This window comes from Rattus norvegicus, chromosome 11, assembly GCF_036323735.1.
Source record: "Rattus norvegicus strain BN/NHsdMcwi chromosome 11, GRCr8, whole genome shotgun sequence".
Lineage (NCBI taxonomy): Eukaryota > Metazoa > Chordata > Mammalia > Rodentia > Muridae > Rattus > Rattus norvegicus.
This window is the reverse complement of record NC_086029.1, coordinates 30,004,959-30,028,879: the sequence shown is the minus strand read 5'-3', so window position 1 is coordinate 30,028,879 and position 23,921 is coordinate 30,004,959.

Genomic DNA, 23,921 nt, shown 5'->3' with positions numbered 1-23,921 from the left:
CTGTTCAGACTTCCTCCCGGTCCCCCCACCCCGCCCCCGCTCCCTATCCCATATCTCCTCCCCACCTGTGTTTAAGAGGATGTCCCCAACCCCGACCCCCACCCCACCAGGCCTCCCCACTCCCTGGGGCCTTGAGTCTCCTGAGGGTTAGGTGTGTCTTCTTCCACTGAGGCCAGATGAGGCAGTTCTTTGCTGTATGTGTCAGGGGTCTCATATCAGCTGCTGTTGCAGCCTGGTTGGTGGCTCAGTGTCTGAGAGATCTTGAGGGTCCAGGTCAGTTGAGACTGCTGCTTTTTGCCATGGGGCCGTCCTTCTACTCAGCTTCTTCCAGCTTTCCCCAATTCATCCACAAGGGTCCCCTGCTAGTATCTGCATCTGACTCTTTCAGCTGCTTCTTGGGGCACTTGATGCCCTGTCTTTCTACTGGAGGTAGACTCTATAAGTTCCCCTTCCCCACTGTAGAGCACTTCACCTAAGGTCTCTCCCAGTGAGTCCTGAGAGTCTCTCACTCCCCAGGTTTCCAGTACATCCTAGAGGGTCCCCCCCACCTTCTACTTCCTGAGGTTGCCTGTTTCCATTCTTTCTGCTGGCCCTCAGGGCTTCAGTTCTGTCAGCAGACCCTGTGCCTGCAAGTCGGACACAATGCATTGAAACTTTCACAATTTTCTGTGCTTTATACATTGCTTTTGTCGATAATGTTTCTTCTGAATGAATTTCTCCCAAGTCTTAGTTAACACTTGTTTGTTAATCCTTAACAGTCTGAATACAGAATCATCAGATGGGGACTTCCTGTATCCAATAGCCTGCCTCAGTGCCCTCGTTTATGTCTCCTGAATTTTGTGCTTGGCTCTGATGTAACATGCATTATTGATAATAGCATTTTCTGTTTTTATTTCTTTGCTAGACTATAAACTCCTTGAAGATCCAGGTAGCATTTTGTTCTTGACATATTCTTAAGGCTAAGCACATGGCTTGATGAAAAAAAAATCAAAACTGGTTAAAAAAAATCAAAGAATGTCACTCTAGTGATGCTGATAACATCTGTTTCTTCTAACTTCCAGACCACATAGGTTTGATTCCCAGCACCCACTTCGTGGCTTACAATCATCTGTAACTCCAGCTCCAGGGGATCTGATGCCTTGTACCAGGGTCAGTGAGCAATATGCATATACGGTGTACAGACATACATGCAGGCAAAGCATCCATACAATAAAATGAAACTAACTAAACATTTTTAATTTTATTTCATTTTTTTAACTTATTCACTTTACATCCCACTCACTGCCCCCTCCTAGTCATTCCCTCCCACAATCTTCCCCCATCCTGCTTCCCCTTCTCCTCTGACTGGATGGGGGCCTCCTAGGTATCCCCGTATCCTGGCACTTCAAGTCCCTGCCTAGGTTAGGTGTTTCCTCACCCACTGAGGCCAGACAAGGCAGCCCAGGGAGAAGAACATAAACCACATACAGACGACAGCTTTCGGGACAGCCCCACATGCAGTTCAAGACTCATATCTGCTACATACGTGCAGAGAGGCCTAGGTCCAGCCCCTGTATGTTCTTTGGTTGGTAGTTCAGACTCTGAGGGTTTCAAGAGTCCAAGTTAGCTGACTCTGTTGGTCTTCCTGGTGAGTTTTTATCCCCTTCAAGGCCTGCAATCCTTCCTCCTATTCTTCCATAAGAGTCCTCTAAGTTCCATCACCCTTTGGCTGTGGGTGTCTATATCTGTCTGAGTCAGCTGCTGGTTAGAGCTTCTCAGAGGATGACATGCTCCTGTCTGCGAGCATAACTGTGTATCATTAATCCTGTTAGGCATTGGTGCTTGCCCTTGGGCTGGATCTCAAGGTGGGTCAGTTATAGGTTGGCCATTCCCTCAGTCTCTGCTCCATCCTCTGTGTCTGCATTTCTTGTAGACCGGACAAATTTGGGGTTGAAAGTTTTGTGGGTGGGTTGGTGTCTCTCTTGCTCCACTGGGCTTCCTGCCTGGCTACAAGAGGTGCCCTCTTCCGGTTCCATATCCTCAACATTGTGAGTCATAGCTAAGGTCATTGATTCTTGGGCTCTTCCCTTCCCCCAAGTCTCTGCCTTGTCCTGCAGATACCCTCCATTTCCAAGTTAAATACAATTTAAAAATTAACTTGATCTTGTTAACCTTTCATCTTGATTTTGTTCTCCTTTCAGTTAGCATATTTTGATTTATTTTTACTTTATTCTAGCATAACTGATTTGCAGTGCACTTGATAGATATGCTTGCACCTATGGGTAGATCTATTATCCATGATTTTACATTTTCTTCTTTGCTGTAGGGAGACCGAAATGAAATACATTAATGGGATTTCTTCTAATGGTTGGCCAGTAGAAACCCCTGATGCACTTAAGAGGAAAGGGTGATTAAAGGGTCAGAATATTTATCACCCACTTCCTTCCTTTGTGATGATGGATGGCTTGCTTTGACTCCCAACTTTCCCTTCTTTCAGTCAGTTTATCTATAACACTTTCCACTTCTGTGGAGCAGAACTCCATGCACCGCCTTCCTGAATCCTAGCGAGTTTTTAACTGACTGCTGCCACGAGGAATGATCGATGCAATACTCCTTTGTGGTATCTTCTGTCAAATCTCAGTTTAACTCTGCCGTTTGTGGAGATCGTTGAGGTTTTGTGTTTTCTTTATTTGATTTTAGCTAATAAGGTAATTGGCTGAGGAATTTGCTCTAGGAGGGAGACCTTCAAAACAAAACTTTCCAATGGAATTGCTAACATAAGCAAATACTACATGGAGAAAAGTTCTTTGCTGGAAGAGATGGAATATGGGTAGTCCCTGATAAGCTTTAGTATTGTATGTTATTCTAATGTCATTTGATGAAGTGCAGATGGAAGGAGATAAAGTGGTTCTAGTATTTTTCATGGACGGTAACGGAAGTGATTATAAGATTGTTGGGTTCTTTCAATTTGTTCATAATTCTAGAGGTATACAGTAAGCAAATATAAGCACTAGCTACTAACAACAATTTATGAATACCTGTGGAGAACCAGACTCTGCTTGATGCAGTATCTTCTCTCTCATGTGTTCATTGTGGATTTATGTCTGAAGACCAGCAAGTTGTATTATAAGCATCAGTTCATTTCTGGGCTTTTCTAAGTTATCTCATACTAAGAAATGGACCATGATGGGAAAGTCCAGTGTTCTTATGGATGGGAGGGAGAAATTTATTCACTTGGAACAAGCACGAGCTTGTCTGGATTTATCTTAACTGCCCCATACCTTCTCACCTGTATGATCTTTTGCCTCGCTTTGCAAGTTGGATGTAGATTTGAGTCACCTGGGGTTCCCTTCAAAATGAAGACTTGAATTCAGTGGTTAGGGAGTCAAAGGAATGAGGTTTGGATTATCTTCTCAAGTATTTACATTGAAGTCTTTACATTCATTAAGAATGGCAGACAGAATTGTTGAAAGTTGGAAATATCTTGTTAGGAAATATCCATGCCAAATACCAGAAGACAGATGTTAATTAAGCCCGATGGTATCCATAACTGTGAAATTCTCAGTGGTTCACGGTAAGGTAATCCTGCTGAAATAAAAAACAAGCCGTTTCACCTTAATCAGGGAAAGAGACACATACTCCCCTTTTCAGATTTTAGAAGCACTATATATTATCTTTCGTCATCTTTTTGAAACACATCTACTCATCTGGACCTGCAAGCTGCTAGGAATGATTTAGATCTCAAATAGAAAACACTATAAGAAATCTTGTTTTCGTTTCAATTACCTTCCCATTTGAGCCTAATAACCTAACACAGCAGTGACTTTTTAAAATGCTATGGATAATTCAAATGAACAAAATCCTGGCATGGACACTTTAGAAGTAACGTGGTGATGTCGTGTTTCCTTTTCTAATATTGTATGAATATTTACACCTCCCTTATAGTGCTCTGATAAGCAGGAGGTTGGAATTTGTGAAATGGAGCCATATTTTTCAGGCTGTACTGTTTGTTATTGTATCAACCCAGCCACAAAATGGGCTGTTGCACTTTAAAACACAGAGATGGTATATCTTAGCCCTTAATGTATGTGCTTTGGGAGACACAAGTATATAGAATGAATGTTGGGGGGGTCAGTTTAACAGGGTATCTGCTTTATTCCTTTGCAGTCATGGAGAAAGGAGAAGAATGTGTTTGATTTGATGAATAATTTGATTGTTATACCAACTATAGCTAGGCAAGGACATCAACTCCCAAGGTGTCAAGTGTAAAGATGCCGAGGAACAGTAAAGACCATCGTTTGCTGTCCAGATTCTTTGACTTTTGAGGACTGGGGATCTCACTTTCCACTCTCTTAAGTATTTTGGCAGCAACGGTTTCAAGAGAGTTCGTGCTCAGGACTTGCTTGTTTTGGCCGCTCATGAAATCATGTTCCAACTTTGGGGATAGCATGATCCACCCTTGGTCAGCAGAGAGATGCGAAGGCCCGTCTCAGGCCATAATATAGACTAAATCCAAAGAAGCATCAGGTCCGAAGTTAGCCACAGCCATTACAACTGTTTACATTCTTCTGCGTTCCTCATCGGTCTCTTCACTTCTTATTTATTCCTGTGTATGTCCACTTATACTGTCTGCTCCCAAATCTGAGTTTGTTCTTTTAAGGATGGCGAGGCTGTGACAAGTTAGGGGCCAGAGAGATTGATTTTCTGAAATGGTTGTGAAGTAAACAACGGCTTATTAATTAATGAAATTCGTCTCTAAATGAGCGTCAGGAACAGACTGTTGCAGATATTTTTGTGTTCCCTAATTACTTTCCTCATTTACTTTTTTATGAAAAATATTAACAACAGACAACAGGCCACATTTCAAACGGAAAATGACCCCAACGATGTAGTGCTGGCGAGTATTTGTGTGTCTCCTGTGTGGAAACAAAAGCCCACCTACGAGCGTGAGAGGCAAAGGTAGATTTGAGAGGGAGAAACGGTGCTCCTCACCAGAGACCTCTGTCCCCCACTGCTGCCCGGGTGTGTTCTCCACACTCTTCTACTACACTCTAGGCCCTGATAGCCTCGTAGGTTGCTCAATGAAGAACTATGTCCTCTGGTTTATGCTTAGATTCATAAATGAGGGCTCCACAGTAAATAGGAACAGGTCAGAGAGAAAGCTGGGTGCCTTTGCTTTGTCCCCTTCATTCTTGTGAGGTTCTCGTAGGCTGACTGTTTCCACCAAAGTTGTGTCCTCTTAAAGCATCCCTAGGAGTCTAGGATGTTAAGAACTTGGCAGTTCCTAATATCAAATATTTACTGTGTTCTTGTGATTTTTCTGAATCTCAAGTTTTTGTAAGCAACTTTCTTCTTTATTAAAATCTTCTTGAATATATTTTTTTAAAAAAAAATCAAGATTCTGACAAACATTTGGTCAAAGAAAGAAAAATAATTACTTTTCTAGTGGGACCAAGTGTAAGAAGCTAACAAGCCTGAGAGGAAAAATTCATATCCTGGTCTTACCCATTTACAGTATAAGGACTTCCACAGATTCTGTAATGTAACTTCATTCTCAATTAAAAACAGAAATTTATTTCTATTTAAAGGAGATATCAATATTAAAATTTCCAGTAACATTTCAGAGACCTAGGGAACATTGCAAATATAGGCTCAAATACTTCAGTCTGTTTTGCTTGGAGTGAAAAAAAAATGTATATATAGTCTGTATATATATACATATATATATATAGTTTCTGAATATATTGTCTTTGAATACACACAAACACACACACACACACACACACACACACACACACACACACACACATAGTCTCTGAGAGTAGATCTGGGAGGGAAAGTAGAGGTTTCTGGTGTGGAACACTCTTTCTCCCCATCAAATCTACCTCTGGCCATGATTCTCACAGGTGGGTGTTCTTTTTCCACTCAGGAGCTATCAAATTGTCAAACGAAATATTTTTCATTTCAATACATTGTTAAAATTCTTCATAATGAAGTGGATATTTTAGAACGAAAAGTTGAAAATACAGAGGTGAGTGCTATAGTGTAGCTATTCAAATACCTCCCATAAACACATTGTCAAAGGTTTGGTTCCTTAGCTGGCACTATTGGAAAGTGGTAGAACATCGAGGATGCTAGTGAAGAGTTCCTTACACCATTGAGGGGAATGAAGGAACCCACAGTGTTTGTTTTCTTTGTCTCTGCCTCCTGGTCTGTGATATAGGCAGTTTTGCTCTGCCATGTTCTCTGGCCAGCACTAGTTATTAAACCTGAGACCCAAGGCAAGGACTCACATCAGTGATGTACCACATACAGATCAAACACTGATACTATTTTATTATTTCAATGAATTTAACATATTTGGGCATTTTAACTCAATTTTGAAATTGTTTATCATAAAATAAAAATTTTTCATTATTCTTTGTAATCACTGTGTATTTGGGCCTTGAAAAGTGTTACTGTGATTGGCTAATTATTTGCAGCATAATAGATTCAGAACATGAAACTTTGTATCTGTGTTTACTTTTGTTGACTACCAGTGACCATTTGCAATTTATTCCTTTCCTTTGATTCACTCCTAGCAACAGAATATATTTATTCCAATAAGTTTGGTCCAAGTTGATTACAAAGATTGGTGTAAAAACTTGAAACATAATAGCTAACATCTGTATTTCTTTTATTTGAAATAACTATGATGTATAAGTAAATTTAAACTTTTCTAGTGTTTTTTTCCAGTGGGAAATATCAAAATTTGAATCCCTGTGTGTTTATCTGGTATCATTTTGCCCTGTTAGAGGGACACTTCAGCCATAAGATCATAATCCAATAAGCACAGAAAAGCAGAGTTCTTATTTTTCTTTCCTTGGTTTATTATTTTCATAAATTCCATTCCATTTTCTGCAGTTGCTCAAAGCTGGTATGAAATATTCCTTTGCATCTTGTGGTTTTGAACACTCACTGGAATTTTTATCAAGAAATTAGACAGTAGAGGGATTCACTTCCCATGTTGCAGTCTGGATCCGGCATGAATAATCTCCCTGCCCATCATATTGTCTTGGTCAAGAATTGGAACTTCTGAAAGATAAATATCATGGTGGGTAGTGCTTACAAATGTTCTGTGAGTGTGTTTTGGAAAAACCCCTCTCTTTCACTGCTTCCTGTTTTTAATCATTTAGATGATACTTTTAGAAGGTTTTAAAATTTTATTTTATCTTTTTAGATATTTATATTTTTCTTTCAATTGAAGTTACTTAAAGTGAACTTTTAGCACACACAAAAATATAATTATTGTAAGTATTACTGGAGCCTGTGAAGTTTTGGTACATGGATTTTTATATTTTAGTAGGACATCAGCTTGGATGAGTAGTAAGTTCTTCTTAACCACAGAACCATCTCCCTCCATCCCCTAAACCGTTTTTATTTACCTATGTACTTAACTGATGTTATTATAAATTTATGTATATGCATTTGTTTATGTGCGTGCATATGTGCTCATGAGCGTGAGTATGTGGACATGTATATCTGTTCACACTTCTGCAACACCCAGAAAAGGACGTTGGGTTCCTTGCTCTCCCTTTTTGCTATCTTATTTCCTTGAGTCAGAAGCTCTGCCTCCGGTACAGTTACTTACACTGTGCATTCACTCAACAAATGGAAGAGAAACACACAAATATCTAGTCCAGAGGACTGAATTACCACAATGTGAACCCATTTTAAACAAATTTCAGACTAGAGTTCAACGTTCATTTTTAGATGCACATATTTTCTAACGTCTACTCAGAGTGCTAATCCAACAGTAGAGTCATGGGCTACATGATAATAAACTCTTCCTCATTTTATTCTATTTTGTAGTTTCCTCTCCCTTTTTATGTTTATATTACACAAGAAAATTTGCCATTAACATGTGTGTGTATACACACACACACACACACACACACACACACACACACACACACACACACACGGGCTTAGAAACAGAATTAAAGGCCATCAAACAGGAAGTTATGACCAGAGGTAAAGTTATGGTCATTTTGTTGTTAATCCATGGCTTTTCAAAATTACATGTTATTGACAATAGAGCAGTGTTTGACAAGGGTATTAGGAAGAAATGAAACTCCTTCCCAATTTGAATAGCATTCATATTTCACACTTAAAGGTTTATATGTGCTTTCAAAACTCCACTGAATAAATATCGCAAACAACTGGTTTGACATTTAATCTTTGCTTATGTATTATATGCGCTTTCTAGTCTCCAGGCCAAGAAAAGTAATGTAAATACTTTTCAGCCCCTTTTAACGTTCCTGAGGTTTCATAATAGAATATGAGAAATGAATACTCAAATTTGTATTTCTCCTACCAGTTATTAGGGTGAGGTAAGGGTAAATAGTTTATAACTTTAGCCACCTTGTTAGGTGTCATAATTATTAGTTGAGATACCATGTTATATTTTTCTATCAACTAATAAGAATCTGTGCTGTTTAAAAATGTAAAATAAAGTCTGGAGAGATAGTTAAGAGGGTAAAAGAGGACTGGGTACTCTTTCAGAGTATCTGGGTTCAATTCCCAGTACCCACATGGCAGCCCCCAACCATTTGTAACTTCAGTTCTAGAGGATCTGACACTCTACTTTGTCAGGTGTGGATACCAAGCACACAAAGGGATGCACAAATGTAAACACAGGCAAAAGATCCATACATATGAAATACAAATACTAATACTAATAAAAATCAGGGATGTAAAAAGAGATAAATTATTTCAAAACTATAATTCATTGGAAATGCTCTCATTTTCTGGTCAATTTTTCTTTGTGCTATTTTATATCTCACAAAGACTACATTTTCTACAATTTTTTTCAATAGATGCAGATAGAGGCAACATGATACTGCTTTAATGGCTGACGATTAGGAAAAGAGGTGTACAGTGTCGTAGATATGAGATGTGCCACTGATACTCTCAAAATACCAGTTTACAGGTACTTACTTGTCCTGGTAATATTCAACTATTTAATATTTCCAAATAAAGGTCTACAGTCAGATTCTCACTATTTTTCCTTACCTTTTTCTTAAAGATCAGGGTGGACTGTCTTGAATACTCCCTACATAAAGATAAACATAATTTTCATAGCGTCACATTGGGAACCAGATACCCATAATGTTAACTATTTTATTAAAATATTTGTAACTACATTGTAAAAACGGTGGACTTTCCTGGCACATCCATTAAATCACAGTTCTTAGAATTGTCTTTCTATCATACACTTTTGTTCCAAAAGCTGATTGACCTTAAGCAGTTTTGTGAGGAGAAGAATTCAAGTTAAATACAAGTTAAATAATGGGAAGATGGAAATAAGAAATTGTGCTGAGATTTCTTTCTTTATTGCCAGGACAACATAGTTCCTTGGTGAAGTATTTTAATATCCAAATTTATGGCCCATATAATATGGTGATTTAAAACAGCAGTGAATCAGCTGCTGGGTGAAGTTTCTCAGAAGACAGCCATGCTAGATTCCTGTCTGCAAGCATAACAGAGCTTCATTAATAGTGTAAGGCCATTAATTGTGCTTGCCCATGGGATGGGTCTCAAGGTGGGCAGGGTATTGGTTGGCTATTCCTTCAGTCTCTGCTCTGTCCCCAGTCACTGCATTTCTTGTAGACAGGTTAAGTTTTGGTTCAAACATTGGTGCTCCTATCACTCCACTGGGGTCACCTGAGGCAGCCTCCCCAAGCTTCATATCCCCAATGCTGTGGGTCACAGTTAAGGACATCCCCCATTGATTCTTGCATGCCTTGCTTATTCCAGGTCTCCGTCTCTTCCCAAAGATGCCCCCAACTTCAACCTCCCGCAACCACTGTTGTCACTTGCAGGTTTCCATTAATTCTCATAATCCTGCCCCTCCTCAAACCCTACCCTGAGGCCCCTCTCACCATCTCCCTCCCAGGACTATTCCATTCCCTTTCCAAGTTAGACTCAAGCATCTTTGCTGTGCCATCCTTTTTGTCCATCCTCTTTGGGGGATTATGGAGTATAGCATGGGCATCTGTATTTTACAGCCAATATCCACCTACAAGTAAGCACATACCATGCATGTCCCTTTATGACTGAGCCACAGCACTCAGGATGATATTCTCAAAATACATCTATTTGCCTGCAAGATTCATGATGTCTTTGTTTTTCATATCTGCGTAGTATTCCATTGAAAATAGACATACCACATTTTCTTTATCCATTCTTTAGATGAGAGATGTTTAGGTTGTTTCCAGTTTCTGGCTATCAAGAATAAAGCTGACCTGATGACCCAGCTATACCTCTCTTGGGCATATACCCAAAAGATGCCCCAACAGATAAAAAAGACACGTGCTCCGCTATGTTCATCGCAGCCTTATTTATAATAGCCAGAAGCTGGAAAGAACCCAGATGCCCTTCAACAGAGGAATGGATACAGAAAATATGGTACATCTACACAATGGAATATTACTCAGCTATCAAAAACAATGACTTTATGAAATTCGTAGGCAAATGGTTGGAATTGGAAAATATCATTCTGAGTGAGCTAACCCAATCACAGAAAAACACACAAGGTATGCACTCATTGATAGGTGGCTATTAGCCCAAATGCTTGAATTACCCTTGATGCCTAGAACACATGAAACTCAAGACGGATCATCAAAATGCGAATGCCTCACTCCTTCTTTAAAAGGGGAACAAGAATACCCTTGGCAGGGAATAGGGAGGCAAAGATTAAAACAGAGGCAGAAGGAACACCCATTCAGAGCCTGCCCCACATGTGGCCCATACATATACAGCCACCCAGTTAGACAAGATGGATGAAGCAAAGAAGTGCAGGCTGACAGGAGCCGGATGTAGATCGCTCCTGAGAGACACAGCCAGAATACAGCAAACACAGAGGCGAATGCCAGCAGCAAACCACTGAACTGAGAACAGGACCCCTGTTGAAGGAATTAGAGAAAGGACTGGAAGAGCTTGAAGGGGCTCGAGACCCCATATGAACAACAATGCCAAGCAACCAGAGCTTCCAGGGACTAAGCCACTACCCAAAGACTATACATGGATTGACCCTGGACTCTAACCTCATAGGTAGCAATGAATAGCCTAGTAAGAGCACCAGTGGAAGGGGAAGCCCTTGGTCCTGCTAAGACTGAACCCCAGTTAACATGATTGTTGGGGGGAGGGTGGTAATGGGGGGAGGATGGGGAGGGGAACATCCATAAAGAAGGGAAGGGGGAGGGGTTAGGGGGATGTTGGCCCGGAAACTGGGAAAGGGAATAACATTCGAAATGTAAAAAAGAAATACTCAAGTTAATAAAAAAAATTAAAAAAAAGTTTTGCTAATGGATAATTTGATACATTATGTGGGATTCGTATATGGAATAATAAATAGAAATTTGAATTCCATTAAAAAATAAATCTGAATTTCAAATCAGAAAAAAAAAAGAATAAAGCTGGCATGGACATATTTGGGCAAGTGTCTTTGTTGGGTGGTAAAACACATTCTGGATATATGGCCATCAGTAGTATAGCAGGGTCTTGAGGCAGAACCCTTCCCAGTTTTCTGAGAAACTTCCAAACTGATTTCTACAGTGATTGTACAAGTTTGTACTCCTAGCAGCAGTGGAGGAGTGTTCTCCCACTCCACATAATTGTTAGCCATTTTGATGGGTGCAAGATGGAATCTTAGAGCCGTTTTGATTTACAATTCCCCAATGAGCAAGGACTTGAGAGGCTCCACTCACCAGCTGATCAGACAGATGCACACACGCAGAGCCAAACAGTAGATGGAGCTTGCAGGCACTTATGGAAGGTAGGAGGAAGGGTTGCAGCCCCATAAGGAGATAGGAACTCCACAGGAAGACCAATAGAGTCAACTAACCTGGACCCTTTGGGCTCTCAGAGTCTGAACCACTGACCAAAGAACATACATGGGCTAGACCTAGGCCTCCCTACACATGTGTACCAGATGTACAGTTTGGTATTCATGTAGGTCCTGAACAATTGCTTGTATGTGGGATATGTTCTTCTAGCTGGACTACTTTGTCTGGCCTTAGTGGGAGTATGTGTCTAGCCTCATGGAGACTTGATGTACAGGGTAGGGGGATATTGTTGGTGGTGGGGCAGCTGCTCAGAAGAGAAGAGAGGGGAGGGATTGTGAGAGGGGGTGCCTGGGAGGGGTGCAGTGAGCCAGATGTAAAGTGAATATTTAAAAAATATAATTTAAAAAAGTAATGAACATGGGAGGAGGGATTCACAGTACTAATTCTTGAATACTTTTCAGGAGATATAAATAAATAAAACCTTTTAAAAGTTTTGGCCATATTTAAAGCTCTAAGTGGTCTTAAAATTGACCCAACAATATATTTTTTTTATTAACTTGAGTATTTCTTATATACATTTCGAGTGTTATTCCCTTTCCCGGTTTCCGGGCAAACATCCCCGACCCCCTCTTATCGGTGTTCCCCTCCCCATCCTCCCCCCATTGCCGCCCTCCCCCCAACAATTAGTTCACTGGGGGTTCAGTCTTAGCAGGACCCAGGGCTTCCCCTTCCACTGGTGCTCTTACTAGGATATTCACTGCTACCTATGAGGTTAGAGTCCAGGGTCAGTCCATGTATAGTCTTTAGGTAGTGGCTTAGTCCCTGGAAGCTCTGGTTGCTTGGCATTGTTGTTCATATGGGGTCTCGAGCCCCTTCAAGCTCTTCCAGTTCTTTCTCTGATTCCTTCAATGGGGGTCCTATTCTCAGTTCAGTGGTTTGCTGCTGGCATTCGCCTCTGTGTTTGTTGTATTCTGGCTGTGTCTCTCAGGAGAGATCTACATCCGGCTCCTGTCAGCCTGCACTTCTTTGCTTCATCCATCTTGTCTAATTGGGTGGCTGTATATATATGGGCCACATGTGGGGCAGGCTCTGAATGGGTGTTCCTTCTGTGTCTGTTTTAATCTTTGCCTCTCTATTCCCTGCCAAGGGTATTCTTGTTCCCCTTTTAAAGAAGGAGTGAAGCATTCGGATTTTGATCATCCATCTTGAGATTCATGTGTTCTAGGCATCAAGGGTAATTCAAGCATTTGGGCTAATAGCCACTTATCAATGAGTGCATACCATGTGTGTTTTTCTGTGATTGGGTTACCTCACTCAGGATGATATTTTCCAGTTCCAACCATTTGCCTATGAATTTCATAAAGTCGTTGTTTTTGATAGCTGAGTAATATTCCATTGGGTAGATGTACCATATTTTTGAATCCATTCCTCTGTTGAAGGGCATCTGGGTTCTTTCCAGCTTCTGGCTATTATAAATAAGGCTGCGATGAACATAGTGGAGCACGTGTCTTTTTTATATGTTGGGGCATCTTTTGGGCATATGCCCAAGAGGGTATAGCTGGATCCTCAAGCATTTCAATGTCCAATTTTCTGAGAAACCTCCAGACTGATATCCAGAATGGTTGTACCAGTCTGCAATCCCACCAACAATGGAGTAGTGTTCCTCTTTCTCCACATCCTCGCCAGGATCTGCTGTCACCTGAGTTTTTGATCTTAGCCATTCTCACTGGTGTGAGGTGAAATCTCAGGGTTGTTTTGATTTGCATTTCCCTTATGACTAAAGATGTTGAACATTTCTTTAGGTCTTTCTCAGCCATTCGGCATTCCTCAGCTGTGAATTCTTTGTTTAGTTCTGAGCCCCATTTTTAATAGGGTTATTTGTCTCCCTGTGGTCTAACTTCTTGAGTTCTTTGTATATTTTGGATATAAGCCTTCTCTCAGTTGTAGGATTGGTAAAGATCTTTTCCCAATCTATTGGTTGCCGTTTTGTCCTAGCCACAGTGTCCTTTGCCTTACAGAAGCTTTGCAGTTTTATGAGATCCCATTTGTCGATTCTTGATCTTAGAGCATAAGCCATTGGTGTTTTGTTCAGGAAATTTTTTCCAGTGCCCATGTGTTTGAGATGCTTCCCTAGTTTTTCTTCTATTAGTTTGAGTGTATCTGGTTTGATGTGGAGGTCCTTGATCCACTTGGACTTAAGCTTTGTACAGGGTGATAAGCATGGATCGATCTGCATTCTTCTACATGTTGACCTCCAGTTGAACCAGCACCATTTGCTGAAAATGCTATCTTTTTTCCATTGGATGGTTTTGGCTCCTTCGTCAAAAATCAAGTGACCATAGGTGTGTGGGTTCATTTCTGGGTCCTCAATTCTGTTCCATTGGTCTATCTGTCTGTCTCTGTACCAATACCATGCGGTTTTTATCACTATTGCTTTGTAATACTGCTTGAGTTCAGGGATAGTGATTGCCCTGAAGTCCTTTTATTGTTGAGGATAGTTTTAGCTATCCTGGGTTTTTTGTTATTCCAGATGAATTTGCAAATTGTTCTGTCTAACTCTTTGAAGAATTGGATTGGTATTTTAATGGGGATTGCATTGAATCTGTAGATCGCTTTTGGTAAAATGGCCATTTTTACTATATTAATCCTGCCAATCCAGGAGCATGGGAGATCTTTCCATCTTCTGAGGTCTTCTTCAATTTCTTTCTTCAGAGTCTTGAAGTTATTAATGTACAGATCTTTTACTTGCTTGGTTAAAGTCACACCGAGGTACTTTATATTATTTGAGTCTATTATGAAGGGTGTCCTTTCCAAATTTCTTTCTCGGCTTGTTTCTCTTTTGTGTAGAGGAAGGCTACTGATTTATTTGAGTTAATTTTATACCCAGCCACTTTCCTGAACTTGTTTATCAGCTTTAGTAGTTCTCTGGTGGAACTTTTGGGATCACTTAAATATACTATCATATCATCTGCTAATAGTGATATTTTGACTTCTTCTTTTCCGATCTGTATCCCCTTGACCTCCTATTGTTGTCTGATTGCTCTGGCTAGAACTTCAAGAACTATATTGAATAAGTAGGGAGAGAGTGGGCAGCCTTGTCTAGTCCCTGATATTAGTGGGATTACTTCAAGTTTCTCTCCATTTAGTTTAATGTTAGCGACTGGTTTGCTGTATATGGCTTTTACTATGTTTAGGTATGGGCCATGAATTCTTATTCTTTCCAGGACTTTTATCATGAAGAGGTGTTGAATTTTGTCAAATGCTTTCTCATCATCTAATGAAATGATCATGTGGTTTTGTTCTTTCAGTTTGTTTATATAATGGATCACGTTGCTGGTTTCCATATATTAAGCCATCCCTGCATGCCTGGGATGAAGCCTACTTGATCATGGTGGATGATTGTTTTGATGTGCTCTTGGATTCGGTTTGCCAGAATTTTATTGATTATTTTTGCGTCGATATTCATAAGGGAATTTGGTCTGAAGTTCTCTTTCTTTGTTGGGTCTTTGTGTGGTTTAGGTATAAGAGTAATTGTGGCTTCATAGAAGGAATGTGGTAGTGCTCCATCTGTTTCAATTTTGTGGAATATTTTGGATAATATTGGTATGAGGTCTTCTATGAAGGTCTGATAGAATTCTGCACTAAAGCCGTCTGGACCTGGGCTCTTTTTGGTTGGGAGACCTTTAATGACTGCTTCTATTTCCTTAGGAGTTATGGGGTTGTTTAACTGGTTTATCTGTTCCTGATTTAACTTCGGTACCTGGTATCTGTCTAGGAAATTGTCCATTTCCTGCAGATTTTCAAGTTTTGTCGAATATAGGCTTTTATATTAAGATCTGATGATTTTTTGAATTTCCTCTGAATCTGTAGTTATGTCTCCCTTTTCATTTCTGATTTTGTTAATTTGGACACACTCTCTGTGTCCTCTCGTTAGTCTGGCTAAGGGTTTATCTATCTTGTTGATTTTCTCAAAGAACCAACTTTTGGTTCTGTTGAATCTTTCTATGGTCCTTTTTGTTTCTACTTGGTTGATTTCAGCTCTGAGTTTGATTATTTCCTGCCTTCTACTCCTCCTGGGTGTATTTGCTTCTTTTTGTTCTAGAGCTTTTAGGTGTGCTGTCAAGCTGCTGACATATGCTCTTTCCTGTTTCTTTCTGCAGGCACTCAGCACTATGAGTTTTCCTCTTAGCACAGCTTTCATTGTGTCCCATAAGTTTGAGTATGTTGTACCTTCATTTTCATTAAATTCTAAGAAGTCTTTAATTTCTTTCTTTATTTCTTCCTTGACCAGGTTATCATTGAGTAGAGCATTGTTCAATTTCCATGTATATGTGGGCATTCTTCCCTTATTGTTATTGAAGATCAGTTTTAGGCCGTGGTGGTCCGATATCACGCATGGGATTATTTCTATCTTTCTCTACCTGTTGAGGCCCGTTTTTTGACCTATTATATGGTCAGTTTTGGAAAAAGTACCATGAGGAGCTGAGAAGAAGGTATATCCTTTTGCTTTAGGATAGAATGTTCTGTAAATATCTGTTAAGTCCATTTGGCTCATGACTTCTCTTAGTCTGTCTACGTCTCTGCTTATTTTCTGTTTCCATGATCTATCCATTGATGAGAGTGGGGTGTTGAAATCTCCTACTATTATTGTGTGAGGTGCAATGTGTGTTTTGAGCTTTAGTAAGGTTTCTTTTACGTATGTAGGTGCCCTTGTATTTGGGGCATAGATATTTAGGATTGAGAGTTCATCTTGGTGGATTTTTCCTTTGATGAATATGAAGTGTCCTTCCTTATCTTTTTTGATGAGTTTTCGTTGAAAATTTATTTTATTCGATATTAGAATGGCTACTCCAGCTTGCTTCTTCTGACCATTTGCTTGGAAAGTTGTTTTCCAGCCTTTCACTCTGAGGTAGTGTCTGTCCTTGTCTCTGAGGTGTGTTTCCTGTAGGCAGCAGAATGCAGGGTCCTCATTGCGTATCCAGTTTGTTAATCTATTTCTTTTTATTGGGGAGTTGAAGCCATTGATGTTTAGACATATTAAGGAATAGTGATTTGTGCTTCCTGTTATATTCATGTTTGCATAGGAGGTTATGTTTGTGTTCTTTTCTTCTCTTTGTTTTGTTGCCAAGACGATTAGTTTCTTGCTTCTTCTAGGGTATAGCTTGCCTACTTATGTTGGGCTTTACCATTTATTATCCTTTGTAGTGCTGGATTTGTAGAAAGATATTGTGTAAATTTGGTTTTTTCATGGAGTATCTTGGTTTCTCCAGCTATGTCAATTGAGAGTTTTGCAGGATACAGTAACCTGGGCTGGCATTTGTGTTCTCTTAGGGTCTGTATGACATCGGTCCAGGATCTTCTGGCTTTCATAGTCTCTTGCGAAAAGTCTCATGTGATTCTGATAGGTCTGCCTGTATATGTTACTTGACCTTTTTCCCTTACTGCTTTTAATATTCTTTCTTTATTTTGTGCGTTTGGTGTTTTGACTATTATGTGACGGGAGGTGTTTCTTTTCTGGTCCAATCTATTTGGAGTTCTGTAGGCTTCTTGTATGCCTATGGGTATCTCTTTTGTAGGTTAGGGAAGTTTTCTTCTATGATTTTGTTGAAGATATTTACTGGTCCTTTGAGCTGGGATTCTTCACTCTCTTCTATACCTATTATCCTTAGGTTTGATCTTCTCATTGAGTCCTGGATTTCCTGTATCTTTTGGACCAGTAGCTTTTTCTGCTTTACATTATCTTTGACAGTTCAGTCAATGATTTCTATGGAATCTTCTGCTCCTGAGATTCTCTCTTCCATCTCTTGTATTCTGTTGGTGAAGCTCGTATCTACAGCTCCTTGTCTCTTCTTTTGTTTTTCTATGTCCAGGATTGTTTCCATGTGTTCTTTCTTGATTGCTTCTATTTCCATTTTTAATTCCTTCAACTGTTTGATTGTGTTTTCCTGGAATCCTTTCAGGGATTTTTGTGCCTCCTCTCTATTGGCTTCTACTTGTTTATTTATGTTTTCCTGGAATTCTTTCAGGGATTTTTGCGATTCCTCTCTGTAGGCTTCTACTTGTTTATTAATGTTTTCCTGTGTTTCTCTAAGGGAGTTCTTCACGTCTTTCTTGAAGTCCTCCTGCATCATGATCAAATAAGATTTTAAATCTAGGTCTTGCTTTTCTGGTGTGTTTGTTTATTCCGTGTTTGTTTTGATGGGGGAATTGGGCTCCAATGGTGCCATGTAGTCTTGGTTTCTGTTGCTTTGGTTCCTGCGCTTGCCTCTTGCCATCAGATTATCTCTAGTGTTACTTTGTTCTGCTATTTCTGACAGTGGCTAGACTGTCCTATAAGCCTGTGTGTCAGGAGTGCTGTAGACCTGTTTTCCTGTTTTCTTTCAGCCAGTTATGGTGACAGAGTGTTCTGCTTTCGGGCGTGTAGTTTTTCCTATCTACAGGTCTTCAGCTCTTCCTGTGGGCCTGTGTCTTGAGTTCACCAGGCAGGTCACTTCCAACAGAAAAGTTGGTCTTACCTGTGGTCCCGAGGCTCAAGTTCGCTCGCGGGGTGCTGCCCTCGAGCTCTCTGCGGGGGCAGCAACCAGGAAATCTGCGCCCCAATTTCTGGGAGCTTCCGTGCACCAGGGTTCCAGATGGCATTTGGTGTTTTCCTCTGGCATCCGAGATGTGTGCAGTGTGCAGTCTCTTCTGGTTTCCCAGGCGTGTCTGCCTCTCTGAAGGTTTAGCTCTCCCTCCCATGGGATTTGGGTGCAGAGAACTGTTTATCTGGTCTGTCCCCTCAGGTTCTGGCGGTGTCTCAGATGCAGCGGTCCTGCTGCTCTTGGGCAACAATACTATTTTTAAAGTGTAGCTTAGAGATACATTTACAAGTATGTACACAGATGTTTATAGAATGCCAATACAAAATAGATTATTTGGGCTAGACATCAGAATACATTTATCTATGGTCTCCAATTTCTTTAAAATGTATTATCAGGCAGATCTGGATCAGGCTAGCTAATTTGGAACTTTGTGGACATGTATGGAATGTTTTTCCAATGTGTAGCTCAGAGACACGGTAGATATTATTTATGAAAAAAAGATGTCCCAAAGCAAGCTATATACTTATTCTTGTCAATTTTTGAACTTAAATCCTCAGGTCATAATTGCTCATCTCCAGGGCTCATTCAAACCTTGAAGCCTTCTCATTCTGGGTACCCGACTCCTACTGGAAAATCACTACCTTAAAATTCCCAAGGAATCAAGTTCCTGATTGTTCAAAAGGAGTTGAACAACACAGGGCAAGTCTTTAAACTTTTGAGGATCGAAGCTTGATTATTATTAGCATGAGACTGAAAGGACAGCATGATTTAGTTTGCAAATTCTAAAATTCCTTGGTTTTTTCCTATTCTCCAAACATTATAAGACTCAGGGGATACTGGCAATAGCCAACATTCTAAAAGCAGGACCTGTAATTACATCTACTGCAGCAACCAAGTTCGGAAAATAAATCCCAGTGAAATTTAAAGCTATACCCTTCCAAATTTCCTTATTATTTAAGATTGAGGTTGTATGCTCAAAGTGCTAATGGACTCTGTGAGGGGATGAAGCAAAACCATGGTTTTGTCGACACATATTTTCACTTTCAAGGCCTTAGCTAAATGTTGATGGTTATTTAGTAAACCAACTAGTATGCAAGGTAAGTCGCAAGATTATCCTATGTCAAAGCTTGGTAGTTTTTGAGGGAAAACTAGAACATAGTTTTGAGTATAGTTGACAGCAGATCTGCACTTCATTCAAGACCATAAGTAGCTCAGGTGTTTGCTGGTGCAGTGGACTCTGTTTGCTGTGTATCCCTGTTTCATTTCCATGGCGATGTTTGCTAGACAAACTTGAAATAAATGACTAGGTTCAGACCTAGTCTCATTTAATGTTGCCATGTCCCTGGGCAATCTAATGGTACTTTTGCAAGCTCGGGATTTGTGTTCTAAGATTTTAGGCAATTATTTATGTCATAACAGATCATTAGCATAAATTATTCTATGTTATAGGCAGGATGCAGAGTGCAGAACATTATATTAGAGTGAAATCCTCCTCACTGCTCACTATAATCACAGAACAGCTCAAAATTAGATTCAAATTGGAAGCACATATCAAGGAAGAGGATAAAGGACCTTTTGTAATTTTACCCCATTGCTTTTAAAGTGAGTTCAGAGAGAAGGACAAGTAAAAATAAGGAACAAAGATGACGGTTATAATTGTTATAGTAAGCACATCTTAGCTCATAAATAGCTTATGGATGGATGAGTCATATTCTTTATTTTCTTTCAGGCTTGAGTAGCTCCTGTTTCATACACGAGCGAGGATTGCCCACTCTTCACATTGCATGCAACCTGGGATCTGAGAATATTTGACTTCAGGAATAGACATGGTGGTGTGTGTCTTCTCAAAGTTCTTTTGAGAGCTGTTTGGCAAGAAGAGCTGAAAAGCTAAGGAAGAAACCTTATATGCTATGATTGGAGTCACTTTGGGTAATTTTTCTCTCATATGGCTGTATTTCTCTCATTAAGTATACTTAATTATCAATGACAACTCATAACAGAAATCATATGTATTTTTATAGGGGAAAAACCTCTTCAACCACACACACACACACACACACACACACACAGAGAGAGAGAGAGAGAGAGAGAGAGAGAGAGAGAGAGAGAGAGAGAGAGAGATTGCTTCTCTGGCCCTTTTTACTGGCTCAAACAGTACCTCCATGAACCCCTTTACTCAATTACAATATAATGACGCCATTACTCCCCTTCTGTTTCCCTTTCCACATCTTTCATGTATCTCCCCTTTGCTCCCTTTCAAATTCATGTCTCCTTAAATGTATAGGTATATCATTACAACATGCTGGGTCTCTTTAGTATTGCTTGTATGACTATGCTTTCAGAGATGACCACTTGGAATTGAATAACCAAGCAGGGGACTCATCAAGTAAATTTCCCTCTTAATCAGTATTTCTATTCCTGCACAAAACATCACGGAAGTTGGGGAAGGAAGGATTTATTCAGTTTACATTCCACATTGTTGTTCATTATCAAAGGAAGTCATGATAGGAACTTAGAGGCAGGAGTTGATGCAGAGGCCATGGAGGGATCCTGCTTACTGGTTTGCTTCCCCTGGCTTGCTCAGCTTGCTTTCTTAAAGAATATAGGGGCTGGGGATTTAGCTCAGTGGTAGAGCGCTTACCTAGGAAGCGCAAGGCCTGGGGTTCGGTCCCCAGCTCCGAAAAAAAGAACCAAAAAAAAAAAAAAAAGAATATAGGACTACCAGCCCACAATGGGCAGGGCCCTTGCTGCTTGGTCGCTAATTGAGAAAATGCCTTACAGTTGGATCTCATGGAGGCATTTACTCAAGGGAGGCTTCTTTCTGTGTGATAACTTTAGCTTGGGTCAAGTTGACCCATAAAACCAGGCAGTACCTCTTTCAACAATTTTTAGTGGTCCACAGTTTTTGTCTAGAGGCCCTATGTGATTTTGTCATTCCACATTATCATGTCTGTTGGTGTTGGGGTTCTTTGGGTCCTGTTTAGTCAACCATATTGTTGAGGTATTATGGGCACAGCTCCCCAGTTTGTTCTATGGCAGATTTCTTGCTCCTCTGGCTCTCACAATCTTTCCACCTCTTCGTGGATGTTCCCTGAGCCTTGAGTTCAGGAGGTGTGTTGTACATATAGCCATGGGACCTAGGCTCTCCACAGTCCTTTTGATTTGTATCTTGACCAGTTGTGGGTTTTCTATAACATTCTTTTGTGAAGAGGAGTTACTGTGAGGAGTGAGGAAGGCTACACTTACCTGTGTAAGGAATCATACTGGTTTATTAAAGAAGGTTCTCCTCTGAGACCAATGACCATAGTAGCCAAGAGACGTTTGGTAGGTTTCCAAGACCAGACATAACTTCTTCCTCTTGAGTGGCTCTTAAGTCCATTAGAAGGGGACTTAAGTTATGGTCAAGATATGAATGCCACTGTTTCTTTTCTAATATGTCTTACCATGTTGATCACTGCTGAGGTTCATAGGCATCACAAATAAGGAAGACCACTACTTGCCTCCCTCCCTTGGCAGCCTACATAGTATCTTCTTTTTTCTTTTTCTTTTTAAATTTTTTATTAGATATATTTTTTTACTTACATTTCAAATGTTGTTCCCCTTCCCAGTTTCCTGTCCATAAGCCTCTATCCCCTCCCCTCCCCCTCCCCCATACAGGTATTCCCCCCATGCATCCCCTTACTGCCCCCGCCCATATTCCCCTGCACTGGGGGTCCAACTTTTGGCAGGACCAAGGGCTTTCCCCTTCCACTGGTGCCCCAACAAAGCTATTCTCTGCTACATATGCAGTTATAACCCAAGGTCAGACCATGTATAGTCTTTTGGTAGTAGTTTAGCCCCTGGAGGCTTTGGTTGGTTGCATTGTTGTTCTTATGGGGTTGCAAGCTCCTTCAACTCTTTCAATCCTTTCCCTAATTCTCCCCAATGGGGTCCTGTTCTGAGTTCATTGGTTTGCTGCTAGCATTGACCTCTGTATTGGACATGCTCTTGATGTGTCTTTCAGGAGAGATCTATATCCAGTCCTTTTCAGCATGCATTTTTTTTAGCTTCATCAATCTTATCTAGTTTTGGTGAATTTGGTGAATATATATATATATATATATATATATATATATATATATATATATATATATATATATGCCACATGTGGGGCAAGCTCTGAATGACTGTTCCTTCAGTTGTGGATTTTTTTTTCCTTTTAAGAAGTAGTGGGAGCATCCACATTTTGTCATCCTTCTTGAGCTTCCTGTGGTCTGTGGATTGCATCTTGGGTAATTTGAGCTTTTTGGCTAATATCCACTTATCAATGAGTGCATACCAAGTGTGTTTTTCTGTGATTGAGTTGCCTCACTCAGGGTGATATTTTCTAGTCCTGAGAAAGATAGTCATTACAGAGGAGGCTTTCATGTGAGATCATCCTGGATTTTCTGTATCCAGTGTCTTAGTGTATGGTGTCTTCAGCAACAAGTATCTCTGAAGAGTCAAGAATGAGCAGCACCAATAGCCTATCTATATCTATATCTATCTATATCTATCTATCTCTATCTCTATCTCTATCTCTATCTCTATCTCTATCTCTATCTCTATCTCTATATCATATCATATCTATCTATCTATCTATCTATCTATCTATCTATCTATCTATCTATCTATCTGAATGTATGTATATTTTGAGTATCTCTTCAATGCTGGTGACCACCAAGTCAAAAGGGGATTTTTTTATGCATATTGTTGAGTTTTTGTTATGTAGTTAATGACTCTTATGGGTAGTATTATCAGCCAAAGTGAAAGAACCTCATTTAATACATTTTAATTTTATACCTCCACAACAGTATTTATACATGTAATTTTAGGTTAAAAAATAACGTTACTTTTTCTGGCAAATATTCTTAGGATTAGTTTCTCCTCCCTTCTTTTTCTTCTGTATTGACATCTTTCCTCTTCAGGGTTGAATGCTTGACCCTCTGTTTCTCTTACTCCTCCTTTACATCACTCTATTCGCCCGTTCCCATGTGTGCAACTTCTCTTCACCTTTATTGTTCCTGTTCAGTGTATGGATCTCTGGTTACTCCAGGTTATATACTAACATCTGAAGATTTGTAAGCACAGATGAGTGAGAAAATGCAGTATTTGTCTGCCTGTGTTTGGATTACCTCACTCAATGCAATATTTAAAAATAAATTTTTATTAATCATTTCATTTGTTTACATCTCAAATGATATCCTCCTTCCTGGTTACCTCTACACAAACTCCCCTGCTCCCCCATCCCATCTAACCTCTTCTCCCCTCCCCTTTGCCTTTATGAGGTTGCTTCCCTACTCACCCACCCATTCCCGCTCTACCACTCCAGCATCCCCCTACGCTTGGGCATCAGACCTTTACAAGACCAAGGGTCTTCCCTCCCATTAATGTCAGACAAGGCCATCCTCTGCTACATCTGTCTGGAGACATGGATCCCTCCATGTAGACTCCTTGGTTGGTGGTCTAGTCCCTGAGAGCTCTGGGTGGTCTGGCCAGTAGACATTGTTCTTCC